We start from the raw sequence: 13267 nt of genomic DNA on the forward strand, positions 1-13267 counted from the left end.
CGATCATCTCCTTTGTTTTGTTGACTTTGAATAAGAGGTTATTTTTCTGGCATCACACTCCCAGAGCCCTCTCCTACTCCCTGTAGGCTGTCTCATCATTGTTGGTAATCAAGCCTACTATTGTTGTGTCATCTGCAAACTTGATGATTGAGTTGGAGGCGTGCTTGGCCACGCAGTCATGGGTGAACAGGGACTACAGGAGGGGACTGAGCACACACCCTTGTGGGGCCCCAGTGTTGATGATCAGCGAAGTGAAGGTGTTGTTTCCTATCTTCACCACCTGGTGATGGCCCGTCAGGAAGTCCAGGAGCCAATTGCACAGGACCGGTGTTCAGTCCCAGGGCCTCAAGCTTAATTATCAACTTGGAAGGTACTATGGTGTTGAATGCTGAGCTATAGTCAATGACCAGCATTCTTACATATGTATTCCTCTTGTTTAGATGGGTTAGGGCAGTGTGCAGTGTGATGGCGGTTGCATCGTCTGTGGATCTATTGGGGTGGGATGCAAATTGAAGTGGGTCTAGGGTGTCAGGTAGGGTGGAGGTTATGTGATCCTTGACTAGTCTCCCAAAGCACTTCATGATGACAGAAGTGAGTGCTACGGAGCGATAGTCATTTAGTTCCGTTACCTTTGCTTTCTTGGGTACAGGAACAATGGTGGCCATTTTGAAGCATGTGGGGACAGCAGACTGGGATTGGGAGAGACTGAATATGTCCATAAACACACCAGCCAGCTGGTCTGCACATGATCTGATGACGCGGCTGGGGATGCCGTCTGGGCCAGCAGGCCTGCGAGGGTTAACAGGTGCAGCAAGCACATTGATGGCTACAGCAACTGTTTGTCAGCAGTTATCTTGGCCAAAGGCTCCACAATCAAGTAGTAGTTCCTCATTTTGTCCTGGCCATTTGTTTGTATTTTCTAAATGAAGTTGTTTCAAAAAACTAAATTTTGTTCTGCATTGTTGAAAATCTAATAACGTGTGGAGACCAAAATTTGTTTTCAATTTCAACTTATTTGAGAAGAAATAGGGAATTATTTAATAAAAGTGCAACTGTAGGTCTTAACAAATCCAGTTTCTTCTATTCCACAAGGTGATATACTGATGTGTTTTGAATGACGCAATGAATGAGTCTTTTCCAGGAAGTAAACACAGGCCCACTATTAGGATAGCTGTGAAGCTTTTGCATCGGCAGGACAGAACGGAAGCATCTCCTAAACTCAAGGGTGGGGGGTGTCTCTTTGCTAACAACAGCTGGTGCGCAATCTCTAATATTAAGGAAGTCTGGACGTTCTGCTCACCCGAGTTAGAATACCTCATGATAAGCTGTAGACCATACTATGGTGAGAGTTTTCATCTATATTTTTCACGGCTGTCTGTTTACCACCAAAAGCAGATGCTGGTACTCAACGAGATATTTAGGGCCATAAGCCAAGAACAAAATGCTCATCCAGAGGCGGCCGGTGATTTTTTTAATGCAGGAAAACCGAAATCCTTTAAACCTGATTTCTACCAGCATGTCACCTTTGCAACGAGGGGGGCGACGAAACTCTAGATGACTTCTACTCAACACACAGAGATGTATACAAAACTCTCCCTCGGCCTCCGTTTGGTAAATCTGACCATAACTCTATCCTCTTGATTCCTGCTTACAAGCAAGAACTCAAACAGGAAGTACCAGTGACACGCTCAATTCAGAAGTGGTCCGATCAGCGGTTGCTAAGCGACAGGACTGTTTCTCTAGCACAGACTGAAATATGTTGCGGGATTCATCCGATGTTTTGTGGAGTTCACCACATCAGTCACCGGCTTCATTGACCTCTCTAGGGTAGGGGCAGCATTCGAATTTTGGATGAAAAGCATGCACAAATTAAACGGCCTGCTGCCTAGAAGATATGATATGCATATAACTGGTATATTTGGATAGACAACACTCTAAAGTTTCCAAAACTGTTACAATAGTGTCTGTGAACTGAGAACTGATTTAGCAGGCGAAGACAAATCCATTCAGGAAGTAGTTGTTTTGTGGTTTTGTAGTTTTCTATTCAATGCCATTACAGTATCCATTGACTTAGGACTCCGTTTCCAGTTCCTATGCCTTCCACTAGATGTCAACAGTCTTTAGAAATAGTTTCAGGCTTGTATTCTTATAAATGAGGGAGTAAGACCAGTTTGAACGAGTGGACCCTAAGGTGACGCAGCGTTTTTTTCAGGCGCATGTGCATTTCTTGTTTACCTTTTATATTGACAACGTTATTGTCCGGTTGAAATATTAGAGATCATTTAGGCTAAAAAACAACCTGGGGATTGAATATAGACATCGTTTGACATGTTTCTATGAACTTTACGGATACAATTGAGATTTTTTCGTCTGATTGTTTTGACTGAGTTTGAGCCTGTGGATAACTGGAGAAATCGCGCTAACAAAACGGAGGTTTTTGGATATAAAGAGACATCATCGAACAAACGGAACATTTATTGAGTAAATTAATGTCTTCTGATTGCCACCATATGAAGATCATCAAAGGTAAGGGATTAATTTTATCTCTCTTTCTGAGTTTTGTAACGCTTCTGCTTGGCTGGTTAGTGTTTATAATAATTTTTCAACTGGGCTATGTTCTGGGCTAGGTATGTTCTGGGCTAGGTATGCTTTCGCCGAAAAGCATTTTATAAATATGACACTGTGGTTGGTTTAACAAGAAGTTCATCTTTAAACCTATGTAAAATATGTTTTGTTTTCTGAATTTTTAGAATGAGCATTTCTGTAATTGAATTTGGCGCTCTGCAACCTCACTGGATGTTGGCCAGATGGCCAGATGTCCCACATACCCTAGAGAGGTTAATAAGTGCATCGACAACGTCATCTCCAGTGACCCGTGCGTACATATCCAAACCAGAAGCCATTGATTACAGACAACATCCGCACTGAGCTAAATGCTAGAGCTGCCGCTTTCTAGGACAGGGACACTGAATGTACTGAGCTGTCTGTTTTTAAAATACTAGCACACATCTCGGACAACAATGCGTACCCCACAAGACATGCCCCAGAGGTCTCTTCACATTCCCCAAGTCCAGAAAAGATTATGGGAGGCGCACAGTACTACATAGAGCCATGACTACATGGAACTCTATTCCACATCAGGTAACTAATGCAAGCAATAGAATCAGATTTAAAAAGCAGGTAAAAATACACCTTATGGAACAACAGGGACTGTGAAGAGTTTCAGAAATAGAGGGTCCAGATTGTCAAGCCCAGCTGATTTGTACGGGTCCAGGTTTTGCAGCTCTTTCAGAACATCTGCTATCTGGATTTGGGTAAAGGAGAACCTGGAGAGGCTTGGGCGAGTAGCTGAGGGGGGGGCGGAGCTGTTGGCCGAGGTTGGACTAGGCATGGCCAGCCGTTGAGAAATGCCTGTTGAAGTTTTCGATAATCATGGATTTATCGGTGGTGACCGTGTTACTTAGCCTCAGTGCAGTGGGCAGCTGGGAGGAGGTGCTCTTGTTCTCCATGGACTTCAGTGTCCCAGAACTTTTTGGAGTTGGATGCAAATTTCTGCCTGAAAAAGCTGGCCTTTGCTTTCCTGACTGACTGCCTGTATTGGTTCCTGACTTCCCTGAACAGTTGCATATCGCGGGGACTATTCGATGCTATTGCAGTCCGCCACAGGATGTTTTTGTGCTGGTCGAGGGCAGTCAGGTCTGGAGTGAACCAAGGGCTATATCTGTTCTTAGTTCTGCATTTTTTGAACGGAGCATGTTTATCTAAAATGGTGAGGAAGTTACTTTTAAAGAATGACCAGGCATCCTCAACTGACGAGATGAGGTCAATATCTTTCCAGGATACCTGGGCCAGGTCGATTAGAAAGGCCTGCTCGCAGAAGTGTTTTAGGGAGCGTTTGACAGTGCTGAGGGGTGGTCGTTTGACTGCGGATCCGTAGCGGATACAGGCAATGAGGCAGTGATCGCTGAGATCCTGGTTGAAGACAGCGGAGGTGTATTTGGAGGGCCGGTGGGTCAGGATGACGTCTATGAGGGTGCCCTTGTTTACAGATTTAGGGTTGTACCTGGTGGGTTCCTTGATTATTTGTGTGAGATTGAGGGCATCTAGCTTAGATTGTAGGACTGCCGGTGTTAAGCATATCCCAGTTTAGGTCACCTAACAGAACAAACTCTGAAGCTAGATGGGGGGCAATCAATTCACAAATGGTGTCCAGGGCACAGCTGGGAGCTGAGGGGGGTCGGTAGCAGGCGGCAACAGTGAGAGACTTATTTCTGGAGAGAGTAATTTTTAAAATTAGTATTTTCGTTTGGGTATGGACCTGGAAAGTATGACATTACTTTGCAGGCTATCTCTGCAGTAGACTGCAACTCCTCTCCCTTTGGCAGTTCTATCTTGACGGAAAATGTTATAGTTGGGTATGGAAATCTCTGAATGTTTGGTGGCCTTCCTGAGCCAGGATTCAGACACGGCAAGGACATCAGGGTTAGCAGAGTGTGCTAAAGCAGTGAGTAAAACAAACTTAGGGAGGAGGCTTCTGATGTTGATATGCATGAAACCAAGGCTTTTTCGATCACAGAAGTCAACAAATGAGGGTGCTTGGGGACATGCAGGGCCTGGGTTTACCTCCACATCACCCGCGGAACAGAGGAGGAGTAGTATGCGGCTAAAGGCTATCAAAACTGGTCTCCTAGAGCGTTGGGGACAAAGAACAAAAGGAGCAGATTTCTGGGCATGGTAGAATATATTCAGGGCATAATGCGCAGACAGGGGTATGGTGGGGTGCGGGTACATGCTGGTTGTAATGGGTGAGGCATGTGTGGGAGGTGGGATAAAGGAGGTATCAGGGGTATGAAGAGTGGAACTAGGGGCTCCATTGTAAACTAAAACAATGATAACTAACCTGAACAACAGTATACAAGGCATATTGACATTTGAGAGAGACATACAGCGAGGCATACAGTAATCACAGGTGTTGAATGGGAGAGGTAGCTAAAACGGTAGGTGAGACAACAACAGCTAATCAGCTAGCACAACAACAGCAGGTAAAATGGCGTTGACTAGGCAGAGAGGGTCGGATTAACTACACACAGAGACTGAGTGCGGCTGGGGCCGACAGATAAAACATAAGCAAGCAGAATGGAGTACCGTGATTAATGGACAGTCCAGCAGGCATCAGCTATGTAGCCAAGTGATCACATTGTCCAGGGGGCAGCGGTGGATGGGACAGGGAAGCTAGACTGGCGAGTATTATCCAGGCTAAAAAAACTGGCTGGCTGTGCAGAAGGTAAAAGCCGCTAGCAGTGGCTAACAATGACTAAATAGCTTGTAGCTAGTTAGCTGGTTAGCTTCTGGAGGTTCTTGAATGTGTTCTAAAAATTAAAAATAATAGCGATTCCATATCACATTGGGTGAGGCAGGTTACCGGAAGGTATAATCAAATTAAAAATCGAAAAGAGATTGAAAGTAAATATGGGTCCAGTGAGTGGTTGGGCTGGCTGGGGACGCGGCGATTCAGACAGTTAGCAGGCCTGTGCTAACAAGCTAACAGTTAGTAGGCCGGGGCTAAACAAGCTAGCAGTTAGCAGGCCGAATTAGCAAGCAAGCAGATAGCAAGGGCTAGAAAGTTAGCCTTTGGGGACGTCGCGATGGGGTTAAGTCTTTTATGCCTCTTCATGCGGTGACATCGATAGACCGGTCGTGGTTCCGGATATTGTAGCCCAGGGTATGCTTCGGTGGTAGCACAGGAGCTCTGGCCGGGCTAGCTTCAAGCTAAGTGGATGGAAACGCTAGCCAGGAGTAGTCATCCGGGATTGCGGTTAGCTAGTTAGCTAGTTGTGAAGATCCAGATGAAAATGTTCCGTTTGCGGTGGGAATCCGGGGATAAAAATAATAGGTCCGTTATGCTCTGGTTAGAGTTGCGTTGTTCGAACTGGCGAGAGCTTTCCGAGCTAAAGGTTAGCTGATGACCGCTAGCAATGGTTTGCTGACTGATAGCTGGTAGTTAGCTGGCTAGCTTCAGTTGAGGGGTTCCGGATCCGAAGTAAATATAAATACTTTAGAAAAAATCAGATCCCGCTACATTGGGTGGCAGGAGAGTATTTAGATGTTGAGGTTTAGCAAAATGTTTTAAAAGATATGCGAAGAAAAATATGTTTTAAAAAAAACGATATATACAAGGGACACGACACGACAAGACGTCTGACTGCTACGCCATCTTGGAACAATGGATTAAGGATTACAAAGGGAAACCCAGCCACGAACTGCCCAGTGACAAAATCCTACCAGATGGGCTAAATGCATGCTACGCTTGCTCTGAGTCGAGCAACACTGAACCATGCGTGAGAGCACCAGCTGTTCTGGAAGACTTTGTGATCATGATTTCCGTAGCCGATGTGACCTCTTTAAACAGTTGAACGTTCAAAAGCCCGCAGGGCCAGATGGATTACCAGGACGTGTTCTCCGAGCATGCGCTGACAAGTGTATTCACTGACATTTTCAACCTCTCCCTGACCCAGTCTGTAAGACCTTCATTTTCAAGCAGACCACCATAGTCTCTGTGCACAAGAACGCCAAGGTAACCTATTTAAATTATCATCGCCCCCATAGCACTCACATCTGTAGCTATGAAATTCTTTGAAAGTCTGGGCATGACACCCATTAACACAATCATCCCAGAAACCCTAGACCCAGTCCAATTTGCATACCGCCCCAACAGATCCACAGATGACACCAACTCTATTGCACTCCACACTGCCCTTTCCCACCTGGACAAAAGGAACACCTACGTAAGAATGCTGTTCATTGACTACAGCTCAGCGTTCAACACCGTAGTCCCCTCCAAGATCCAAGATACATAGAGAGAGATGTCAGCATGTCTGCAGAACATTTTCGTTCGTTAGTCTATCTTGTTATGTGATAAGATTCAATGTACAGCATTTTAAAACATTTTGAGGAGAAACCTGTATTTTTTGGGGGGGACATGTGACTCCACTTTGAAGTGATGATTTTAGCAGACCAGACCAGTTACATCTACAGTATAAATCTTAACAAGAAAATACCGTGTGGTTGATTTTTATTTCTGCTTTGTTGTCAGATTCCCAGAGCAGGTATTTATGTTGTTCTCTGTCTGCCTCCTTCATTCTCTTCCAAAAATAATTATTATCTTTCATGTCGTTGTAGTTGTGAATATTCCTAGTGTCTTATTGTGTTTAGGTGAGAGAAATGATGTCATTGTAGTTGTGAATATTCCTAGTGTCTTATTGTGTTTAGGTGAGAGAAATGATGTCATTGTAGTTGTGAATATTCCTCGTGTCTTATTGTGTTTAGGTGAGATAAATGATGTCATTGTAGTTGTGAATATTCCTAGTGTCTTATTGTGTTTAGGTGAGAGAAATGATGTCATTGTAGTTGTGAATATTCCTAGTGTCTTATTGTGTTTAGGTGAGAGAAATGATGTCGTTGTAGTTGTGAATATTCCTAGTGTCTTATTGTGTTTAGGTGAGAGAAATGATGTCATTGTAGTTGTGAATATTCCTAGTGTCTTATTGTGTTTAGGTGAGAGAAATGATGTCATTGTAGTTGTGACAGAAGTGATGTAACTCCAGTGCTGATTGGAGGACGAATGTCTTGGATCAGGACAGACATGGAGGACTTGTGCCCAGTCTGTTAACTCTGTCTCTCTCTCTCTCACAGACACACAGACAAACACACACACACACTAGAAAACACTAGAATTAAACAATAGCATCTGCTTTCAATCTTGTTTATTTTAGATAATTAATTAAGTCATATGATTAAAATAATTAGAGAACTACACAACTACAGCAATGATCATTTTTTTAAAAGTTACAACTCAACAATGATTTTAAATCAATAAGATAACATTATATATGTCAGACTTGACTTCCTTCATCTGGTCTTTTCCAGACTTTTCTCCTGTGACTTGATGTCTTCCTCTCAGCAGCCGTAGAGTCTGTTGATCCTCAGGATGTCCGTGGTGGACAACCCCTGTCTCTGGCCGATGGGCACGTTGGGGTTGGGGATGGGGGTGATGGTGTCCATCCCGTTGACAGAGAAGGCTGTTTTTCCATAGTGCATGACAGAGCTGTAGTCATAGGGAGTGTTCAGGTTGTTGGTGTTTGATCGATCAAAGTTAAAGGCATTGTTAGAGTCGATGTTACTCCAGTTGATGGTGACGTACTCGTCACGGTCACTCCTGGTTTGTTCGTGTTGGAAGCCCAGAGCGTGGAGAGTCTCGTGCTGAATGATGCCGAAGTAAACGCAGCCGTCCATTTGGAGAGAGACCGTCTGTTGGCCTCCCACTCTCCCAAGAGAGGACCAGCACCCGTCTCTGGGCTCGTAGCTGATGAAGTCAACATTTACATTTACATTTAAGTCATTTAGCAGACGCTCTTATCCAGAGCGACTTACAAATTGGTGCATTCACCTTATGACCTCCAGTGGAACAGTAGTGCATCTAAATCTTTTCAGGGGAGGGGGTGAGAGGGATTACTTTATCCTATCCTAGGTATTCCTTAAAGAGGTGGGGTTTCAGGTGTCTCCGGAAGGTGGTGATTGACTCCGCTGTCCTGGCGTCGTGAGGGAGTTTGTTCCACCATTGGGGGGCCAGAGCAGCGAACAGTTTTGACTGGGCTGAGCGGGAACTGTACTTCCTCAGTGGTAGGGAGGCGAGCAGGCCAGAGGTGGATGAACGCAGTGCCCTTGTTTGGGTGTAGGGCCTGATCAGAGCCTGGAGGTACTGAGGTGCCGTTCCCCTCACAGCTCCGTAGGCAAGCACCATGGTCTTGTAGCGGATGCGGCTTCAACTGGAAGCCAGTGGAGGGAGCGGAGGAGCGGGGTGACGTGAGAGAACTTGGGAAGGTTGAACACCAGACGGGCTGCGGCGTTCTGGATGAGTTGTAGGGTTTAATGGCACAGGCAGGAGCCCAGCCAACAGCGAGTTGCAGTAATCCAGACGGAGATGACAAGTGCCTGGATTAGGACCTGCGCCGCTTCCTGTGTGAGGCAGGGTCGTACTCTGCGGATGTTGTAGAGCATGAACCTACAGGAACGGGCCACCGCCTTGATGTTAGTTGAGAACGACAGGGTGTTGTCCAGGATCACGCCAAGGTTCTTAGCGCTCTGGGAGGAGGACACAATGGAGTTGTCAACCGTGATGGCGAGATCATGGAACGGGCAGTCCTTCCCCGGGAGGAAGAGCAGTTCCGTCTTGCCGAGGTTCAGCTTGAGGTGGTGATCCGTCATCCACACGGATATGTCTGCCAGACATGCAGAGATGCGATTCGCCACCTGGTCATCAGAAGGGGAAAGGGAAGATTAATTGTGTGTCGTCTGCATAGCAATGATAGGAGAGACCATGTGAGGTTATGACAGAGCCAAGTGACTTGGTGTATAGCGAGAATAGGAGAGGGCCTAGAACAGAGCCCTGGGGACACCAGTGGTGAGCACGTGGTGTGGAGACGGATTCTCGCCACGCCACCTGGTAGGAGCGACCTGTCAGGTAGGACGCAATCAAGCGTGGGCCGCGCCGGAGATGCCCAACTCGGAGAGGGTGGAGAGGAGGATCTGATGGTTCACAGTATCGAAGGCAGCCGATAGGTCTAGAAGGATGAGAGCAGAGGAGAGAGAGTTAGCTTTAGCAGTGCGGAGCGCCTCCGTGATACAGAGAAGAGCAGTCTCAGTTGAATGACTAGTCTTGAAACCTGACTGATTTGGATCAAGAAGGTCATTCTGAGAGAGATAGCGGAGAGCTGGCCAAGGACGGCACGTTCAAGAGTTTTGGAGAGAAAAGAAAGAAGGGATACTGGTCTGTAGTTGTTGACATCGGAGGGATCGAGTGTAGGTTTTTTCAGAAGGGTGCAACTCTCGCTCTCTTGAAGACGGAAGGGGCGTAGCCAGCGGTCAGGGATGAGTTGATGAGCGAGGTGAGGTAAGGGAGGAGGTCTCCGGAAATGGTCTGGAGAAGAGAGGAGGGGATAGGGTCAAGCGGGCAGGTTGTAGGGCGGCCGGCCGTCACAAGACGCGAGATTTCATCTGGAGAGAGAGGGGAGAAGAGGTCAGAGCACAGGGTAGGGCAGTGTGAGCAGAACCAGCGGTGTCGTTTGACTTAGCAAACGAGGATCGGATGTCGTCGACCTTCTTTTCAAAATGGTTGACGAAGTCATCTGCAGAGAGGGAGGAGGGGGGAGGGGAGGAGGATTCAGGAGGGAGGAGAAGGTTGCAAAGAGCTTCCTAGGGTTAGAGGCAGATGCTTGGAATTTAGAGTGGTAGAAAGTGGCTTTAGCAGCAGAGAGAGAAGAGGAAAATGTAGAGAGGAGGGAGTGAAAGGATGTCAGGTCCGCAGGAGGCGGGAGTTTTCCTCCATTTCCGCTCGGCTGCCCGGAGCCCTGTTCTGTGAGCTCGCAATGAGTCGTCGAGCCACGGAGCGGGAGGGAGGACCGAGCCGGCCTGGAGGATAGGGGACATAGAGAGTCAAAGGATGCAGAAAGGGAGGAGAGGAGGGTTGAGGAGGCAGAATCAGGAGATAGGTTGGAGAAGGTTTGAGCAGAGGGAAGAGATGATAGGATGGAAGAGGAGAGAGTAGCGGGGAGAGAGAGCGAAGGTTGGGACGGCGCGATACCATCCAGTAGGGGCAGTGTGGGAAGTGTTGGATGAGAGCGAGAGGGAAAAAGGATACAAGGTAGTGGTCGGAGACTTGGAGGAGTTGCAACGAGGTTAGTGGAAGAACAGCATCTAGTAAAGATGAGGTCGAGCGTATTTCCTGTCTTGTGAGTAGGGGGAAGGTGAGAGGGTGAGGTCAAAAGAGGAGAGGAGTGGAAAGAAGGAGGCAGAGAGGAATGAGTCAAAGGTAGGCGTGGGGAGGTTAAAGTCGCCCAGAACTGTGAGAGGTGAGCCGTCCTCAGGAAAGGAGCTTATCAAGGCATCAAGCTCATTGATGAACTCTCCGAGGGAACCTGGAGGCGATAAATGATAAGGATGTTAAGCTTGAAAGGGCTGGTAACTGTGACAGCATGGAATTCAAAGGAGGCGATAGACAGATGGGTAAGGGAGAAAGAGAGAATGACCACTTGGGGAGATGAGGATCCCGGTGCCACCACCCCGCTGACCAGAAGCTCTCGGGGTGTGCGAGAACACGTGGGCAGACGAAGAGAGAGCAGTAGGAGTAGCAGTGTTGTCTGTGGTGATCCAAGTTTCCGTCAGTGCCAAGAAGTCGAGGACTGGAGGGAGACATAGGCGGAGATGAACTCTGCCTTGTTGGCCGCAGATCGGCAGTTCCAGAGGCTACCGGAGACCTGGAACTCCACGTGGGTCGTGCGCTGGGACCACCAGATTAGGGTGGCCGCGGCCACGCGGTGTGGAGCGTTTGTATGGTCTGTGCAGAGAGGAGAGAACAGGGATAGACAGACACATAGTTGACAGGCTACACAAGAGGCTACGCTAATGCAAAGGAGATTGGAATGACAAGTGGACTACACGTCACGAGTGTTCAGAGAGTTAAGCTTACGTAGCAAGAATCTTATTGACTAAAATGATTAAAATGATACAGTACTGCTGAAGTAGGTTAGCTGGCAGAGGCTGCGTTGTTGACTAAGTAGGCTAGTTGGCATTGGCTGCGTTGTTGACACTACACTAATCAAGTCGTTCCGTTGAGTGTAATAGTTTCTACTGTGCTGCTATTCGGGGCTAGCTGGCTAGCTAGCAGTGTTGATTACGTTACGTTGCGTTAAAAGAACGACAATAGCTGGCTAACTAACCTAGGAAGTCGCTCTAGACTACACAATTATCTTTGATACAAAGACGGCTGTGTAGCTAGCTATGTAGCTAGCTACGATCAAACAAATCAAGCCGTTGTACTGTAATGAAATGAAATGAAAAATGTGATACTACCTGTGGAGCGAGCGAAATGCGACCAGTTGTTGAGTGCAGAAGTTCTGTTCGGTAGACGTTGGAGCTGTTGGCTAGCTAGCAGAGTCTCCTATGTTAAGGACGACATAAAACTACACACTCTAAACTACACAATTATCTTGGGTACGAAGACAGCAAAGACAACTATGTAGCTAGCTAACACTACACTAATCAAGTCGTTCGGTTGAGTGTAATAGTTGTGCTGCTAATCGGTAGACGGTGGACTAGCTAACGGTGGACGTTAGCTAGCTGGCTAGCTGCAGGGCAGTGTAGACTGCGTTAGGACGACGAAATACGATAATTACGCAGTTATCTATGAAACAAAGACGGCTGTGTAGCTAGCTAAGAAGAAATTGATAAGATTAGACAAATCAAACCGTTGTACTATAATGAAATGTAATGAAATGTAATACTACCTGCGGACCGAGTGCAGATGCGACCGCTCGCTCCAACCCGGAAGTGCTATGTCAACCTGATTCTGCCAAGGCACGAAGCGAATGCAGGTCTGGGAAGTGAAGGCCCGGAGGGCGTTTTCAATGCCCTGCTTGTCAGAGGAACTGAAGCTACTGCTCACTGTGTAGGGCACTTCAACCAGTCCGTTGGAGCCTTTTTGCCAGAAGCACCCTGCACTGTATAATAACATTCAGGGTGTTAGTCAATTATATTTGAAAATACAATTATTTTGACATAAAAAATATATTTGTTATCTTTACTTCAATATAATTAGTCCCTTACTCTACTTCATTCTTTTAACCAACCTGAAATGTAAATATGTAAATATATCAACATAAGATGCATGTAAAAACAACTCCAAGGGAAATTTTCCCTCAACTTACTAATTTTAAGTTCTAAAAACAACTTTTTGACACCTGTCTCTGTTTTTAGAGGATTGTGGGTAATTCCACATTCTTTGACTTTATAATGCTATTTCTACACAATGTTTGTATGCAGGTTTTAACGAAGAAAAGTATATTTTGTGATCATGCAACTTTCTGAACACTAAAAGTGAAGTATATTAAACTTAAAAATACCTTGTGTTGGAAATACTAAATAAGCTGATGCAGATAGTTTTAAAAGTAGAATTTGCACAATATTGTTTTCAGTGTGTGTTGGTTGTACCTATAGCAAATCATGGCGTTTCTGGTTGTTGGTGCCACCATGTCCCCTCCAACAGGAACTGACTGGAGCCGTTATTAGTGGTCAGAATTCTCTCAGTGATGTCTACAGCCTCAGGGTTGTCTGTTAGGATCTCTGGTCCACTTCCATCCTCCATGAGATGGTTGGCCTGAGAGAGGCCCAGCAGCAGCAGCAGCAGCAGGGTGAGAGAGGGGCTTTGCTCCAT

The 13267-nt window shown here is 46.3% G+C and overlaps 1 pseudogene; it reads right to left on the reverse strand.

Moving 5' to 3' along the window:
* Nucleotides 1–7956: 7956 nt before the first annotated feature.
* LOC135570280 (hatching enzyme 1.2-like) lies at nucleotides 7957–13267 on the reverse strand (annotated as a pseudogene).

The sequence above is a fragment of the Oncorhynchus nerka genome, unplaced genomic scaffold (assembly GCF_034236695.1).
Source record: "Oncorhynchus nerka isolate Pitt River unplaced genomic scaffold, Oner_Uvic_2.0 unplaced_scaffold_1005, whole genome shotgun sequence".
NCBI lineage: Eukaryota > Metazoa > Chordata > Actinopteri > Salmoniformes > Salmonidae > Oncorhynchus > Oncorhynchus nerka.